The sequence below is a fragment of the Bos taurus genome, chromosome 8 (assembly GCF_002263795.3).
Source record: "Bos taurus isolate L1 Dominette 01449 registration number 42190680 breed Hereford chromosome 8, ARS-UCD2.0, whole genome shotgun sequence".
Classification (NCBI taxonomy): Eukaryota; Metazoa; Chordata; class Mammalia; order Artiodactyla; family Bovidae; genus Bos; species Bos taurus.
The window spans coordinates 45,648,481-45,663,110 of NC_037335.1; the positions used below are offsets into that span (position 1 = coordinate 45,648,481).

A 14,630-nucleotide genomic window follows, 5' to 3' on the forward strand; every position below is an offset into this window, starting at 1 on the left:
TGGTGAACAATACATCAACTGAAAGTAAAAACAGAGGGAATCAATAGCAGAATAACGGAGGCAAAAGAATGGATAAGTAAGCTTGAAGGCAGAATGGTGAAAATCATGTAACAGGATAAAGAAATGAGGACAGTCTTAGAGAGCTCTGGGAGAACATTAAATGCAAGAACATTCACATTGCAGGGGTCCCAGAGGAGAACAGAGAGAGGAAAGGCTTAAGAAAATATTTCAAGAGATAATAGCTGAGAATTTTCCCATGGGAAAGGAAACAGTCACCTGAGTAGAGGAAGCACAGAGTCCCAGGCAGGATAAATCCAAGGAGGAACACACCAAGACACACAGTAATCAAAATGACAAAATCAAAGGAAAAATGTAAGAGTAACAAGACAAAAGGAACAAATAACATACAAGGGAACCCCCATAATGTCATCAGCTGATGTATCAGCAGAAGCTCTGACTCAGTCTTGACAGAGAAATCAAGCTTTTACAGATAAGCAAAACTAAGACATTGCAGCACTAACACATCAGCTTTGCAACAAATGCTAAAGAAACTTCTCTAAGCAGAAAAGATCACAACTAGAAACAAGAATATTATGAATGGAAAAGCTCACTGGTAAAGGCAAACATACAGTAAAGGTAGGAAATAACCTACATATAAATACCCTGACAACCACCATGGTGCTGTCACCCACCTAGAGCCAGACATCCCAGGTGTAAAGTCAAGTGGGCCTCAGGAAGCATTACTACAGCAAAGCTAGTGGAGGTGACGGAGTTCCAGCTGAGCTATCTCACATCCTAAAAGATGATGCTGTTACAGTCCTGCACTCAATACGCCAGCAAATTTGGAAAACTCAGCAGTGGCCACAGGACTGGAAAAAGTGTTTTCATTCTAATCCCAAAGAAAGGCAATGCCAAAGAATGTTCAAACTACTGCACAACTGTGCTCATTTCACAGGCTAGCAAGGTAATGCTCAAAATCCTTCAAGTCAGGCTTCAACAGTATGTGAACTGAGAATTTCTGAAATGTTCAAGCTGGATTTAGAAAAGGCAGAGGAACCAGAGATCAAACTGCCAACATTCACTGGATCACAGAAAAAGCAAGAGAATTCCAGGAAAATATCTTCTACTGCTTCATTCCTAAAGCCTTTGACTCTGTGGATCACAACAAACTGTGGAAAATTCTTAAAAGAGATGGGAATACTAGACCACCTCATCTGCCTCCTGAGAAACCTGTATGCAGGTCAAGAAGCAACAGTTAGAACTGGACATGGAACAATGGACTGGTTCAAAATTGGGAAAGGAGAATGTCAAGGCTGTATATTGCCATCCTGCTTATTTAACTTCTATGCAGTGAAATGCCAGGCTGGATGAATCACAAGCTGGAATCAAGATTGCTGGGAGAAATAGTGATAACCTCCAATACACAGATGAAACCATCCTAACGGCAGAAAGAAAAGAGGAACTAAAGATAAAGGTGAAAAGGTGAAAGAGGACCCTCTTGATGAAGGTGAAACAGGACACTGAAGAAGTTGGCTTAAAACTCAACATTCAAAAACTAAGACCATGCATCTGGTTTCATCACTTCATGGCAAATGATGTGGAAAAAAAATGGAAACAATGACAGACTTTATTTTCTTGGGCTCCAAAATCACTGCAGATGGTGACTGCAGCCATGAAATTAAAAGGCGCTTGCTCCTTGGAAGAAAAGCTATGAAAGACCTAGAGAGCATGTTAAAACATACAGACATCACTTTCCAGACAAAGGTCCATACAGGCAAAACTATGGTTTTTCCAGTAGTCATGTACGGATGGGAGAGTTGGAATTTAAAGAAGGCTGAGCACTGAAGAACTGATGCTTTCAAATTGTGGTGCTGGAGAAGACTCTTGAGAGTACCTCGGGCTGCAAGGACATCACACCAGTCAGTCATAAAGGAAATCAGTCCTGAATATTCATTGCAAGGACTGATGCTGAAGCTCCAATACTTTGGCTACCTCAGGCGAAGAGCCAACTCAGTGGAAAAGACCGTGATTCTGGGAAAGATTGAGGGCATGGGGATAAGGGTGAGACAGAGGATGAGATGGCTGAATGGTATCATCAACTCAATGGACATGAGTTTGAGCAGTCTCTGGGAGATAATGAAGGACAGAGAAGCCTGGTTGCTGCAGTCCATGGGGTCACAAAGAGTTGGACATGACTGAGCGACTGACTATCACAATATCAAAACTAGCAATTGTGAGAAGAGGAGGGAGGGTACAAATGCAGGATATCAGAAATGCATTTGAAATTAAAACTCCTACAACTTAAAACAATCTTATTTATGTATAGACTTCTATATTAAAAGGGTGGCTCCGATGGTAAAGAATCTGCCTGCAATGCAGGAGAGTCAGGTTTGATCCCTGGATTGGGAAAATCCCCTGGAGAAGGGGATGGCAACCCACTCCAGTATATTCTTGCCAGGAGAATTCCCAGGACAGAGGAGACTGGTAGGCTACAGTCCATGGGGTCCCAAAGAGTGGGACATGACTGAACCTCATGGTAATTGCAAGCCAAATATCTACAACGGATACACACACACACAAAAGTTAAAGGAACCCTAATACAACACTAAAGTTAGTAATCAAATCACAACAGAAAAAAAAGACCTACACAAGTAAATCGAAAACAATCAACAAAATGGCAGTAAGAACATAGATACCAAGCTTCCAGTTCAAGATGGCAGAGTAGAATCTGTGTGGTCATCTCCTGCTGTGAGAGCACCAAAATCACAATAAGCTATTGAACAATCGTCAACAGGAGGATGCTGGAACCTACCCAAAGAAGATACCCCATTTCCAAAGACAAAGAAGAAGCCATAGCAAGACAATAGGAGGGGCACAATCATGATAAAATAAAATTCCATACTCACCCAGTGGGTGACCCATAAACTGGGTAACAATAATACCAAAGAAGCTTTCCTGCTGTTGCGAAGGTTCTAAACCCATGTCAGGCCTCCCAGCCTGGGGATCTGACAGACAGACTGGGAATCCCCAGGGAATCTGACCTTGAAGGCCAGTGGGATTTGATTACAAGACTTCCACAGGACTGGGGGAAACACAGCCTCCAGTCCTGGAGGGCACAAACAGAACCTTGGGTGCACCTGAGGAAAGGAGCAGTGACCCCACAGGAGACTGAGCCAAAACCACCTGCTGGTGTTCAAGAGTCTCCTCTGGAGGTGTGGGTTGGCAGCGGCTTACCAAGGGACGGGGGCACTGGCTGCAGCACTCTGGAAAGGCCCCCCTTGGCATAAACTCTCTTGGAGGTCGCCATTAACCCCACCATAAAGCCCTTAGACCTGTGGGCTGGGTCACCTCAGGCCAAAAAACTACCAGGGAGGGAAATAAGAGAAAGAAGCAACAACAGAATAAAACAACATTAAAAGAGGCCCTGAAGGTCTATGAATAGGATGAGTATTTTTGGCAAGATGAGTGATCTGGGCGTGTATTTTCTATTTTGATTTTAAAGTGCACATTTTTTTCACATCATAATGTCTCTATACTGATGGTATGAAGTGAAGTGAAGTGTTAGTTGCTCAATGGTATCCAACTCTTTTGTGACTCCATGGACTGCAGCCCGCCAGGCTCCTCGGTCCACAGAATTTTCCAGGCAAGAATACTGGAGTGGATTGCCATTTCCTTCTCCAGGGAATCTTCCCAACCCAGAGATTGAACCCACGTCTCCTGTGTCTCCTGCATTAACAGGTGGATTCTTTGCCACTGAGCCCTAATTATTAATTAATAATTATTAATAATACTGTGTTGCGTATTTGGAAGTTGCTGAGGGAACAGGTTGTAAAAGTTCTCGTCCCAAGAAAAATTTCTGTAACTCTGTATGATGACAGATGTTATCTGGACTTATTGTGGTGATCATTTCACAATATGTACAAATATATACACATCATTATGTTTTATGTCAATTATACCTTGAGAATATAAAATAATAATCATAAAAGAAAAAAAAGAACATATATATTGAAAATTACTTTAAATGTTCCAACCAAAAGACACAGACTGACTGAGTGGATACAAAAACAAGACTCATACATATGTTGTCTATAAAAAACTCACTTACAGTCTAGAGAAACATACAGGCTGAAACTAAGGATATGGAAAAAGGTAGTCAATGCAAATGGAAATCAAAAGAAAACTGGAGGAGCAATACTCAGACAAAATAGACTTTAAAGAAAGTTTAGAGAGACAAAGGACACAAATAATGATCAAGGATCAAGCCAAGAAGATACAACAATTGTAAATATACACGTACCCAGTGCAACAGCACCTCAATATGTAAGGCAAACACTAACAGCCATAAAGAGACACCAACAGTAATACAATAGTAGTAGGTGACTTTAACACCTCACTTTCATCAATGGACAGATCATCCAGACAGAAAATCAATAAGGAAACACAGGCCTTAAAAGATACATTAGACCAGATGAACTTAATTGATATTTATACAGCATTCCATCCCAAAGCAGCAGGATACACATTTCAAGCGCACATGGAACATGTTCCACAACTGACCACAAGCTGGACCATAAAATAAGTGCTGGTAAATTTTAGGAAACTGAGATCGTATCAATCATGTTTTCCCACTATAATGCTACAAAATAAATCAACTACAAGAAAAAGACTGTAAAAAACACAAGCACAAACACAAGGAGGCTAAATAATATGCTACTAAACAACCAACGGATCACTGAAGAAATTGAAGAAGAAATAACAAAAAAATCCATAGAGACAAATGAAAACAAAAGCATGATGATACAAAACCTATGGGACACACAGCAAAAGCAGTTCTAAGAGGGAAGTTTATAGCAATACAAGATTACCTCATGGAACAAGAAAACTCTCAAATAAACAACCTAACCTTATTACCTAAAGCAACTAGAGAAAGAACAAACAAAACCCAAAGTTAGAAGGAAAGAAATCATAAAGATCACAGCAAAAATAGAGACAAAGAAAACAATAGAAAAAAAAGCAATGAAACTAAAATTGATTCTTTGAAAAGATAAATGAAATAGATAAACCTTTTAGCCAGACTCACCAAGAAAAAAAGGGAGAGGGTGCAAATCAATAAAATTAGAAATGAAAAAGGGAGAAGTTACAATGGACAACACTGAAATGCAAACGACCATAAGAAACTACTGAAAGCAACTATGTGCCAATAATATAGACAACTTAGAAGAAATGGACAAATTCTTAGAAAGGTACAATCTTCTAAGACTGAACCAGGAAGAAATAGAAAATACGAACATCAATCACAAGTACTAAACTGAAACTGTGATTTAAAAAAAAAAAAACAAACTTAAACAAAAGTCCAGGACCGGATGGCTTCACAGGCAAATTCTATTAAACAGTTAGAGAAGATGTAACACCTATCTTCTGAAACTATTCCAAAAAACTGCAGAGGAAGGAACATTTCCAAACCCATTCTATAAGGTCACTATCACCCTGATAAAACCAGGACAAAGATACCACAAAACCAGACAAAGATACCACAAAAAAAGAAAATTACAGGTCAATATCACTGATGAACAGAGACACATAAACAGACACGGTGTATGATTAAAGGGATCATACACCATGATCAAGTGGGATTTATCCCATGGATGCAAGGATATTTCAATATCTGCAAATCAATCAGTGTGATACACTACACCAACAAACTGAAAAATAAAAACCATATGATCATTTCAATAGACACAGAAAAAAGCTTTTGACAAAATTCATCACCCACTTACAATAAAAACTCTCTAGAAAGCACCTTAACATGTTGTTCAGTCACTAACACCTCAACATAAGCCATATATGAGAAACCTACAGCTGATATCACACTCAATGGTGAAAAGCTAAAAGCATTTCCTCTAAGATCAAGAACAAGGCATGGATGCCCACTCTTACACTTTATTCAACATAGTTTTGGAAGTCTTAACCAGAGCGGAGAAGAAAAAGAAATAAAAGGAATGTAATTTGGAAAAGGAGTAAAACTGTCACTATTTGCAGATGATGTGATACTATACATATAAAATCCAAAGATGCTACCAGAAAACTACTAGAACTCATCAATGAATTTGGTAAAGTTGCAAGATAAAAAATTAATTCATGGAAATCTCTTGCATTTCTATATGACAATGAAAGATCAGAAAGAGAAATTATGCAAACAATCCTATTTACCATTGCAACAATAATAATAAAATTTCTATGAATAAAAACCTACCTAAGGAGACAAAAGACATGTAGTCTGAGAACTGTAAGGCGCTGATGAAAGAAATTGAAGATGACACAAATAGATGGACAGATATACCCTGTTCCTAGATTAGAAGAATCAATATTATCAAAATGACTATACCACCCAAGGCAATCTACAGATTCAATGCAAGTCCTTTCAAATTACCAACAGCATTCTTCCAGAACTAGAACAAAAAAACTTTAAATTTGTATGGAGACACAAAAGATCTAGAATAATCAAAGCAATCTTGAGAAAGAAAAATGGAAGCTGGAGGAGTCAGGTACCTTGACATCAGACTATACTACAAAGCTACAGTCATCAAAAAACAGTATCATAGTGACAGAAATATAGATGAACGGAACAGGACAGCAAGTGCAGAAATAACCCACTCACCTATAGCCAATCTATGACAAAGGAGGCAAGAATACACAATGGAGAAACGACAGTCTCTTCAATAAATGGTGATGGAAAAATCAGACAGCTACATGAAAAATTAGACATTCTTTAACACCATACACAAAAATAAGCTTAAAATGGATTAAAGATCTAAATGTAAGATGGGACAGTATAAACTCTTAGAGGAAAACATAGGCATAACACTCTGAGATAAATTGCAACAATATCTTATTTGATCCATTTACTAGAGTAATAGAAATAGTAACAAAAATAAACAAATGAGACCTAATTAACCTCAAAAGATTTTGCACAGCAAAAGAAATCATAAACAAAATGAAAAGACAACCCACAGAATGGGAGAAAATATTTGCAAAGGATGTTAACTGACCAGGGATTCATCACCAAAATTTACAAAGGGCTCATGAAGCTTAATATCAAAAAGCCAAACAACCAATCAAAAAATGAGCAGAAGATCTAAATACACATTTCTCCAAAGACATACAGATGGCCATGAGGCATATAAAAAGATGCTCAACATTGCTAATTATTAGAGAAATGCAAATCAAAACTGCAGTGAGATATCACCTCAGATTGGTCAGAATGTCCATCATCAAAAAGTCTATAAATAATAAATGCTAGAGAGGGTGTGGAGAAAAAGGAACCCTCCTACAGATGGGAGTATGAACTGGCACAGCCTCTAATGGAGAACAGTATGGAGATTCTTTAAAAAATGAAAAACAGAACTATCATATGACTCAGCAATTCCATTCCTAGGCATATCTCTGGAGAGAACCATGGTTTGAACGGATATGCACCCCATTTTTCATTGCAGCACTGTTTACAATAGCCAGGACATGGAAACAACCTAAATGTCCATGGACAGACGGATGGATAAAGTGGATGTGGTGTGTGTGTGTGTATACATATATAATGGAATATTACTCAACCATTCCATAATATAATGGAATATTACTCAACCATTAAAAAAAATGAAATAATGCCATGAAGCAACATGGATGGGCCTGGAGATTGTCACACTAGGTGAAATCAGACAGAGAAAGATAAGTATCATTTGATATCACTTATAAGCAGAATCTTAAAAAAATGATACAAATGGTTATTTGAGCTTATTTACAAAACAGAACCAGAATCATAGACTTAGAAAACTAACTTACAGTTACCAGGGTAGGTAGGGTGTGGGGAAGGTTCAGGGAAAGAGTAAATTGGGAGTTTGGGACTGACAAGGATCTACTGTATAGCACAGGGATCTCTGTTCAATATTCTGCAATAACCTAAACGGGAAAAGAATTTCAGAAAGAATAGATACATGTATTTGTATAACTGAACCACTTTGCCATACACCTGAAAATAAGCAACACTGTTAATCAACTGTACTCCAATATAAAATAAAAAAAAATTTAAAGTAGCATATCCTTCAAAGATAAAAAGTCCTAGTGAAATATAGATTTAAAATATTTTTAAAATATTAGGAAATCTCTCATTTCCGTGTTTTCTGGAAACCTCCCACGTGGAGCCCTTCAAACTCCAGTCCACCCTGAGCTGGCCTGGCTGCTGCAGAAAGACCTTGTCTTTCTACACACCTACCATCTCCTCCCCTATCATCACAGGCAATGCCTGGTCTCTTTCCTGTGTGAGATTCTGTTTCCCAGTCCCATCTTCTTTCTTGAGTTTGATTTACACTCCCATTTTGGAGGGAGCAATTCTTGAACAGCTTCCTGAGAAAAGGTGCCAGGGAGGTAAATGTTCTGGGGTTCTGCGTAACTGAAAAAGTCTTACTCCACCTTCACACTTGACACTGGGTGTCGGCCTCCCAGTTTCCAGTGTTGCTTTTGAAGCGTATACCATTGTTGTGATTCCTAATCATTTGTAACCTGTTTCTCCCTCTCTGAAAGCCTGGCAGATATCCTCCTTCTCCTCTGTTTTGAAATTTCTGTAGGTCTTTTATTGTTCTAGGTACCTAGTAGAATTTTCCAATCAGGAAACTGTCATGTCCTTTGCCTTGAGGACATAGCTTTTCATAATTTCTCCATTTTATCTATGTTCCTAATTCTTTCCATCTAGTGACTTAACTATTCTACTTTTTTGAAGATTTTTTTCTACTTTGTCTTCTAATCATCCCACTGAAGGATTTTAAAAATTTCTGCCATTTTTTAAAATTAAATTTTGTTTGGAATGTTCTCTTTTAAAATGGCATCCTATTTTAATTTATGGCTCCCCATCTTCTTATCTGGTCCCATCACTTCATGGCAAATAGATGGGGAAACAGTGGAAACAGTGACAGACTATTTTGGGGGCTCCAAAATCACTGCAGATGGTGACTGCAGCCATGAAATAAAAAGATGCTTACTCCTTGGAAGAAAAGTTATGACCAACCTAGACAGCATATTAAAAAACAGAGACATTACTTTGCTGACAAAGGTCCATCCAGTCAAGGCTATGGTTTTTCCAATAGTCATGTACGGATGTAAGAGTTGGATTATAAAGAAAGCTGAGCGCTTAAAAATTGATGTTTTTGAACTGTGGTATTGGAGAAGACTCTTGAGAGTCCCTTGGACTGCAAGGAGATCCAACCAGTCCATCCTAAAGGAAATCAGTCCTGAATGTTCAAGCTGAAAATCCAAAACTTTGGCCACCTGATGCGAAGAACTGACTCATTGGAAAAGACCCTGATGCTGGGAAAGACTGAAGGCGGGAGGAGAAGGGGATGACAGAAGGATGAGATGGTTGGATGGCATCACCGACTCAATGGACATGAGTTTGAGTCAACTCTGGGAGTTAGTGATGGACAGGGAGGCCTGGCATGCTGCAGTCCATGGTGTCGCAGAGAGGTGGACACGACTGAGTGACTGAACTGAACTGATCTTCTTTGAGAGTGTTAGTGAATGTTTTATAGTTTTTCCCTGCTCTAAGCACTGCCTTTATTTCTCCAAGTTCCTTTCCATTTGCTTTTTGTGTGTCTTTCATGTTAGAGATGTTCTTTAAATGTCCAGCGATCCTTGGATATCCACTCATATATAAGAGGGTCCCCAAAAAGCCTACTGGAAGATCCATAAGTGGCAGTAAACTGCACTGTGGGGTGATCAGGTGGGGACCCAGAGTTTTGCAGGAAAGCACCCAAACATTAGTAACTGAAGGTGTCTATTCTTGGGCCTTTTTGTTTCCTCAGAGAGGAATATTCTAATCTCTGGCTAGTGGGTGGGAGAGGGTAAATTCTAAGCCTGATCGCTAAAACTGCAAGACCTTCTCAGGCCCAATGATTAGTGGCCCTGTGTTCCATAAGGCACCCCTAACACCCACTTTCTGCCGTGGCTAGTGTCCCCAGTTCCAGCTTTTCTCTGGTCCACGATTTCTTTCCAGTAAGCCTCCCACCTTCTGTGGAGGCGAGGGAGGAATGGTAATCTGGTGGCATGGGCTGGAGAACAGATTTGGAGTCTAATTTCTCCCATGACACAACTCCGAACAATCCTCTCTTCTTTTTCAGCCATACTCCTGCCATCTGAGATATCCAGTGTTTCATTCCTTAGCCTTTTAAGGGGCCTACAATACAAATCCTCACAGACACTAGGCAGAGTAGGGAACACAGGAACCTTATCAGTGTATTGTGAGAACCCACCAGGCTATGAGGCTATGCTGTGGCAATGAACCACCCCAAACCCCCAAGGTTTAAAGCAACGAACACTGAGTCCTCTCTCACACTACATGTTTGCGGGGGCAGCAGGGAGCCCTGCTCATCAGTCACCCAGGTGGACAGAGGCTCTATCATCCTGTGACACCAGCACTTCTGCCTGAGGCTTCGGCAGAAGACGGTGCTCTGAGCTGCTCCCACGTAGAAGCAGCATCACGCTGCAGTGCGCCCATGCCACTGCCGCGTCTCACTCTGCGGGGATCAGGAGGGGCAGGACAGTCCTCCCTGGGCTAGAACGCAGAGAACAACCGGCAATACAGGGTTGGGGGCACAAATGTCTACCACAGCCAACCACCACTTTGGTGTTCCAAAATTTTGTTCTCACCTGCTGCCATTTCCTGTCTCCTGGCACTTATGGGTTTATATATTTTTACTATTTTTACTGTCACTTTAGCGTAGCTTAAAGAGCAAGTAGAGATAAACACCAATTCAAGCCACACAACACACTATTCCAAGTAGCCAAAACGCTCCCATTTATGATGTGTGCTTGCTCCTATCCATGTCTCTGATTCTACCACGACTCTGTTCTTTACTCAGAGTGAATCTCCTGCCTAAAGAGAGAAGGGCTCAGCTCGGTGCTCTGTGATGACCTAGAAGAGTTGGGAGGGGGTGAGGGTGGGAGGGAGGCTTAAGAGGAAGGGATATAGCTATACGTATAGCTGATTTCGGAGAAGGCAATGGCACCCCACTCCAGTACTCTTGCCTGGAAAATCCCATGGATGGAGGAGCCTGGAAGGCTGCAGTCCATGGGGTCGCAAAGAGTCGGACACGACCGAGCGACTTCACTTTCACTTTTCACTTTCATGCATTGGAGAAGGAAATGGCAACCCACTCCAGTGCTCTTGCCTGGAGAATCCCAGGGATGGGGGAGCCCGGTGGGCTGCTGCCATCTCTGGGGTGGCACAGAGTCGGACACGACTGAAGTGACTTAGCAGCAGTAGCATAACTGATTCACTTCGTTGTAAAGCAGAAACTAACACAACATTGTAAAGCAATTATACTGTAATTAAAAATAATTTTTTTTAAAAGAGAGAGATGGGTAGACTGTGGGACTTTCAGAACTAGTCATTCATTAACAATATTTTCAAGAAGGGGACTGGAAGGTAGTTCTCAAACATATACCTGGAAAAGAGACTTTACTAGAAGCAAAGCATTTATAAAGTACTTTTTTTCAGAATTTCCACTCACTGCTGAGCATCTAGTCTGTATTCAGTAAGTCCTTGCTAATGAGCAGTTCTATTTTTGCATTTTGTAGGATTCAGTAGCAAGCAGATGTCAGTTTCCTCCAAGTAAGAGGAAAATGCTAAAGTTCCGAGAGAATTAAAAGTAGTGTGAAGAACAAATTTAGCTATCAGCAGGTATCTCTGGCAGGTAGTAGTACAGGTGGTTTTTATTTCTGTCTATTTGCATCACTATGGTTTCTGATGATGCTATTTTGAAAATGCACTGCTTCTGTAACAAGAATTCCAGCGCCCCTTCCCCAGGCCTGTTGACCATAACCAGAGTGGGAGAGACCATTCCAGGAAATCACACCCATGTTAATATGAGATTTAGCTAGGTCTCTAATCCATAGGGGCTTACATGGAAAAACTACACACATGATACTTGTCTTTTACATCAGTGGTTGTTTTTTTTTTTAAACATACTCAAGAATAATAGGGAAAATTTACAGAACAAAACAAAGCAAGGAAAACAAACCCAAAGAACAGGTCACTGGACCCCACCTAAGGTATTCTGGTTTGGAAAGAAAAGGTAGTAATGCCATTTTTAACAAGTACCTTCCAGAAAGACTTCAGACCACAGTGCTTTTAATAGTGTTTTTCCATTTTCTACAACAGTATACATGAAATGAACACTCAGTAAATATTTTTTGATGCTGAGGTGGAAACTAACAGAATGTATACACTTGTATTTTCCCCCATAATATCATCAAAGAGGTAGCAAATGAAGGGCTTTCCTATGGCATGACAGATGAAATGCAACGCACAAATTCAGACGGTTTAAAGACAACTGGTGGATTACTTTAAGGTACAGGGTTTTGGGTTTGCTTTGTATTAACTATTAATAACTCAGAAAGCCCTATTCACCAATTTATTAGTGTTAAGTTGAATTTCTGACGAGATGGGATTCTAAAGCATCACCAACTATTCTAAAATCAATTCTACCTTCTGAATGAAACAACTTGTAAGAGGGTTGTTTTATTAGTTCAAATGGATAAAAGCAAGCCCCCCAGCCCTAGTGGAGGCTGTGTGGTGGGTTCATCATCAGGTTGCAGGGACCAGGTGGTGAAGCAGGTCGTTTCATGGAGCTGGTACAGGTGAGAAAGCTGAAGGAAGAGGCCAGCATCTGTACCAAATGCTCCTGTGGCTTTTTTCCAACAGCTTTCCAAGTTTCTAAAAGGATTTAGAACCTGGTTTCCTGCCAGCTCCCTACTTTTAAAAGCCTGCTCCATTTCTACTACATTTGCAAAAATGCTAGCTGCACTCCATCCCTCCAAGCCAGGAGAAACCTGTTAGAGACTGGAGGTCACTCAGAATCCTGCATAGGAGCACACCTATTTTAAACTGTTTGAATGTGAAGCCTGGACTACAGAGGGGAGATATCGAGGAGGCTGAACTCACCCAACGCCGCCCCCTGGCTGGGGAGGATGCAGATCCTTTTCCAGCCTGTTCCAACCCTGCCTTAAAAGTGATTGAATCAGCTAACAGCCGTTGTTGAAATTTCACTTTAGTGTTAGTTGCTCAGTCGAGTCCGCCTCTTTGCAACCCTATGGAGTCCTATGTCCATGGAATTCTCCAGGCAAGAACACCAGAGTGGGGATATTCCTGATCTGGGAATCAAACCTGGGTCTCATGCATGGCAGGCACATTCTTTACCATCTGAGTCACCAGGGAAGCCCATGATTTAAAGGTGCCTGTGATTTAATCAGTTAACAGCCCATGCTGACTGTTACTAAAAGAGGAGGCAAATGACATCTCTGACCTGCACAGCCTTTTACCTATAAGTGAAATGAACAAACAGCTTCCAATAATGGTTTCTCACTCCAAAAGGTATACTCAGAAATAGATAGGTGCAATCATAAAATGCAGAATTAAATGAAACCACATTTAACCTCTTGACCCTTCTTTTACTCCAAGCTCCCATTTTAAATGAAAATGCTTAAAAATTATTCAAGAGAATGGAAAAGTGAGAGTTGGAGGAGAAAGAGAATCTTTAGAGTCAGGTAGTGGTGGCAAAGGTTAGCCTTCTTGATTTATTTCTGAGTAGACTGTGACACCCAAGCTTGCCGAGTTATCAAATTTCTTGGATATTTCAAAAATGGAAAGTGAAAGGCCGACGAGGCAGCAACAGCTTTCTGTAGCTCTTCACAAGAAAGTATACTTCCGTTCAAAAGCATGTCTTTGTGAGGTGAGAAGCTCCCTCTCTGGTACCACCAGAAATGAAAATTAAGCCCTTCTTGTAAGTCACAGAGAAGGGGAAAAAAAAAAAAAGGCAAACAAACTGTAAACACCCCTTGGCTAGAAAGGGCCTGGAAGAATTTCCTTGATTTCCTCTAAAAAGGCCACTATTCATCTTAAACCTATAAGGGGTTGATTTAAGACAGTGGTTTTCAAATTGTGGTCCTGGGACCAGCAGCCATCAGTATCACCTAGGAACTTATAAGTGACGACGCTGAACTTAACATGAGCCCTGAGATCCCAGAAAACAGCAAAGGTTAAAGACCCCCCAATCCTCCCATTTCGTTTGTGAATATGACTTATGCAAAGAACCTCTTTCCCATAGGACTTGAGTAACTCACAGGTGCCCCTTTGTTTACCTATGACAAGGCCAGACACAGACCCCTCAAATTCCCATTCTTTGCCTGAGAAATGATTAGCTGAGCTGATTAGTCAAAACGGAATGCTTATTAACCAACCTTTGATTAAGCTTCTCACCTTCTTCCAGGTACCTGGACTTTCGCCAGTTTACCGCCCCTCCTCAGCAGCCCCTCCTAGGAAAAGGCTGTTCTCAGATTAAAACACTATCAAGGGCAGTACGTTCAAGCCATGCTTCATCCCACTTCTTCACATCTTGTCCCTTCAGGCCTTGCTTACTCCTACCTACGAAAGAATCCCCTTTTGCCTAACCCTAGAGACCCTTGCAGATCCCACAGTTCTACTCCAAGAGTTCCTGTTACAACAGTAACTTTCCAATGAAGTCTCTCCTTCCTCAATCCAGACTTGTTTTTTATTTAACGTTAAAAAATACAAATTCGCAGGC

The 14,630-nt window shown here is 40.6% G+C and overlaps 1 protein-coding gene across 5 annotated transcripts in view; it reads right to left on the reverse strand.

Moving 5' to 3' along the window:
• APBA1 (amyloid beta precursor protein binding family A member 1) overlaps positions 1–14,630 on the reverse strand; it is a 237,291-nt gene that overhangs the window by 71,855 nt on the left and 150,806 nt on the right. The window lies entirely within an intron of this gene.